This window comes from Urocitellus parryii, chromosome 10 (genome assembly GCF_045843805.1).
Source record: "Urocitellus parryii isolate mUroPar1 chromosome 10, mUroPar1.hap1, whole genome shotgun sequence".
NCBI lineage: Eukaryota > Metazoa > Chordata > Mammalia > Rodentia > Sciuridae > Urocitellus > Urocitellus parryii.
In genome coordinates, this window is record NC_135540.1 from 27,820,333 (window position 1) to 27,824,715 (window position 4,383).

The 4,383-nt window shown below is 38.7% G+C and overlaps 1 pseudogene; it reads right to left on the reverse strand.

Moving 5' to 3' along the window:
- Positions 1-3,402: 3,402 nt before the first annotated feature.
- On the reverse strand, positions 3,403-4,065 carry LOC113179923 (S-phase kinase-associated protein 1 pseudogene; annotated as a pseudogene).
- Between the last annotated feature and the right edge of the window lie 318 nt (positions 4,066-4,383).

Sequence of the window (4,383 nt, forward strand, 5' to 3'; positions counted from 1 at the left end):
GAGGTATCTTCATAGAGTGGTTTGGAGTTGCTATCAGTCAGGGCCCTGTAGATTTTGGTGTTTCGGGTCATTTTTTAAATGTATTTTGTCACTCTTGGATTTCTGTGCTACCCAGAGTAGAAGTGAGACCCCACATCTGAGCATGAGCTGAGGCTAAAGTCTTTGATGGCTCACAAATAACTTCGTTTTATCTCCTGCCTCAGTAGAAGGCCAGATTCATGAAGCTTGTCCAAGCCAGTGGACAGAGCTGTTCTGTTCCCTTTCTTGAAACAGAGTGGCCCTCGATGCTCCCCACTTTGTCCAGAAGACAGTTCCCGCACTCTCATGTTTCTGGGTCCTGAGAGCTGATGTCAGATCTCAGCCTCTTGGGCCTGTTTCTGAGATCGACACCCAGGGAGTCATCTGACTTCAGTTCATCACCGTGGTTGTAAGTGCTCACTTTCTTTCTGGCACCTAACAAATTCTCTTTCTTGTTTTTGTTCTTATAGCTCACTATTATTTTTTGGTCATTTAATTTTCTAGTCAGCATTTCTATGTCTTTGGAGTGGAACAGAGGCATCCTCTGTGTCTACTCAGTCTACTGATTGGAAGTTTCCCATTACTGATTGTCTAGTATTTTTATTCTACTTTAAATGTTCTAGTGACCTATTGACTTTCCTGAACATTTTGTTATTCTAACCTCTCAGTTACACTTACAAAATCATACACACACACATACACACATACACATACACACACACCGTACACAGAGATGAATATATACATATATTCATAAATAGTGAAAGAAAGCTATGTGAATAATGTGTTGCCTCATTAAGAAATAACTTACTTAATCACTATTGTGGTGAAGTAGATATTAATTCAGAAACCACTTTAGCCTAGAAAATGATGGGGAATATATTTAAGCTCAGAATTTACAAGGAGGCTCTTGGAAAGGTTGAAAGCGCAGGCAGTCTGCGGAGAGCCTAAGGGTTGAAAGTCACACTGGCTCTTGAGCAATGAAACTTTGGCAAAGGATATGTTTTAATGAGGCCTCTTTTTTTTTTCTTTTTCCCTGAGAGAGAAGACTGGAGTTCTACTTGCTGTATATAAAACCCCCTATAACCTCTTAACAGGTGTTCCCAGAATAAAGAAAACTACTGTTCTGTTCTCCTTTGAGACGTCTTGCATGTCCCACGGTTCAGACCCAAGCATACAGGTCTTGGAGGGGATTGCACAGTTAAATTGGTCCTTTCCTCCAGCTTCAGAATCAGAAGAGAAAATCAATTCCCATTTTGGATCTGGAAGCGAGTGGCTTTGAAAATATCTTTCATTATATCTTGTCCTTGTCCCTTTCCATGACTCGTAGTCTCAGGAGGAAGATTTTAACGTGTCATCTAGATGGCTCAAGTCCTCTTCTTTCAAGTTATTTTTATTTTTCAAAGGTTGTTCCCAGAGAAAAATGTTCTTGGGTGGAATTTCTAGAAATACAATGCCGACAGATAAGGAGGGTCAGAAATCTGCGATTCTTTGGAACAGACTGTTCCACCACCAGAACTGAAACCGTGTGTGTATTTTAAGCATTTTTGAAAAAAAGAAAAAAAAGAGTCACATCTCATTTTGACTCATTTTGTTTTAACGTCATTGGGAGGACAAGGAAGGCTAAAATAACCATCTCAACCTGATTCTTGACCTGCTAAGAATTTTTCTCTTAAGATACAGGAAATCAGATGATCATCTTTTTTGAAGAGGTCAACCTCAGGGGAAGGGTTAGAAGAGCATGTGGCAATTAAAATAAAAACAAAATAAAAGCATAACACACCCCTTCTTTTGCCCTAACACCTCATAAAAGTAAAATCCCAACCCAAACAATGAAAACCCAAGAGCTCTAAACAAAACCTAGCATGCTGAAAGATTCCAGTAAAAATATGTAGCACTATATATTTTTTTTTAAAAAAGCATCAGGATGTTTTGAAAGCTGTGGGACATCTGGCCAGGTGGAAAAAGAGTATAAAAATGTCGAAAGAAGAAGGTCCTATTGTAATCATATTTTCCTAAATTTCTGGAAAAATCCATAAGGACAGGGCCTCTGGATTCCACTCCCTGTAATTAGGCAGCTTGGTCAGCTTGGGTTTCTTTCTTTTCAAGGCTCATGAGTGAGCCTGCCACACACTAAGGCCTTATTTTAAAGCACGTATGGCATTCTTGTATAATAAAATCAAAACCAGGTTTGTTCCATGCCTTGTACTGAAGGGTGTGGTGTTCATGTTTAGTTTGCATCTGCACTTTTATCAACACAGTTTTTCTCCAATGAGCAGATATATGTCCAAGGGCTCTGAGTAGCAATCTGTCTTCATTTCATGATATTGCAAAGAAAGATGGCAACTGACAGTTTAGGTAAAAATTATGGCCAAAGCGATATGGTGGAGATGCATGAAGCCATTTTCTAGCTATTTCTAATGACACTGGCAAGATTTTCTAAAGACTTACCACCTTGAGAAGAAAAAGTCTGGGTTGAATCTTCTAGTTTTTCCAGTTTGAGAGGGTTTCTCTTCAAAAGTGCAAAATATTCTATGTTCCAATTCATGTGCAAAATTAGTTTCTCAGGTACATATTCTTTTCTTCTCCCCATCAAGAATTCAATTCCTAGTTAGCTTATTATACATGTAACAAAAATATAAATAAAGGGTTTTTATTTTTTATTTTTATTTATTTATTTTTTAGTAGGGAGAAACTGAATTCTATTTCTATTGCACATCTTCTCTCCACCAATCCTCAGGCCAGAAATTTAGGATTTCCCTTCTTTACATTAAATTTTAATTTCCCCCAGGATAACAGACCCATGCCTTACCATAACAGAAGATTCCATCTATACCATGATGGAATACCTGGTGTGACCCAGATCTTCCAGGAGAGATTTTGTTGTCTTGTCAGAAACAATATGGTGCCTCGAACAGCCCAAGCCAATATAAATGTGACCAGAATGGAACACATGGTCTCAAGAATTCTTACCATTCTCAAAATTTTCTGTTTGCTGATTTGGATTTATTGTTTTTTTTTCTTTTTGCAAGTTGTTTTGTTTACAACGCCAACTTTTAAAAGCTCACTAAAGTTAACTGGACAATAAACTAGGCAGAAATCGCTTTATAAAAAAGAGGGAAAGCCCCCAATGCCACATTCTATGGGGAATCCGTAGTTCAATTTTATTCAGAGCAAACACAACAGAAACTTCTGATCATTTAAGAAGAAACCCAGTCATACGTTTGGAATCTGTATTCAAACGTCACATGCAATGAGGACAACATTGTGCTAATACAATTGATTGGCTGCCGCACTTACGGGTTGCCTAATATAAAGGTATTTATTTATTTGTTTATATAAATGATCATGAAAAGCGCAATGAAACTGTGTTTGGAACTGTCCCTATAGTGTTGCAGTCAGACATAACCTTTCACTTCTTTCCATACCGCTATTCTCCTTGTGTACCTGGGCTTCCTCCTCGGCAGTAAAGTCATTTTGATGTTGAAGTTCTTGCAAAGGTCCTTAGAAGTTTTCCACTTTATAACTGTGAACACTCTTGTGTGTAACAGCAAACCTCTAATGTCTAAGTAGTTTGCAGCCAGAATAAATTTAAAAAGTGTTCCTTGGTTAACTTTCAGGAATTCTTGATCCCAAACAGAGTTATCCTCTGTCACCACTTTTCTTTGTTCTCATTCTCCGAAGGAGGAGGACGGTCATTCTTGTGGTGGGTAAACCACTGATGACTTTTTCAAATATGGCTGCATTAACATTGGGTTGAAGGGCTATCCTGGGCACTGAAGGATGTTTATCAGCATCCCTGGCAACCATTCTTCAGATGTCAGTAGCACCTCCCACTCCAGCCCCACGGAGAAACTTGTCACATTTACAATGGAGTCACTTGTGTCAAACCCTCACAAGATGGAGTAAAGAAAGGCCTCCAAAGAGGAACCTGATAATTGTCTTCTTCATCATCCATTCCCAAATCTTCCAACATTCCAGTCAGAGATTGGAAATTTATACCTCAAATCTCTCTCTATCAGACTTCTGAAACTTAACTGAAGTCATGGTGTTCAGTCTCAAGGACATGGTGGCTGGAGGCTGACAGGGCTGGGGCAGGGCCCATCCAAGGAGAAGAGATAGTCAGAGGACAAGACCACTCTGGATTTTTAAGATAAAATACGTGCTTTGTTAGTGTGTAAAGGAACTATGGAGATAAAGTAATCTCACCTCCAAAATAGAATAATGAGAAACTGATGTCCAGAGAAATGGAGTCTAGAACCAAGATGTCAAATGATTGCTTTTAAAAATTATCTTAGATTCTGTGTTTGATTCGTGAATGAACCCAAAGGATAACAGTCCAAGACAGGAAAGAAATGATAAATC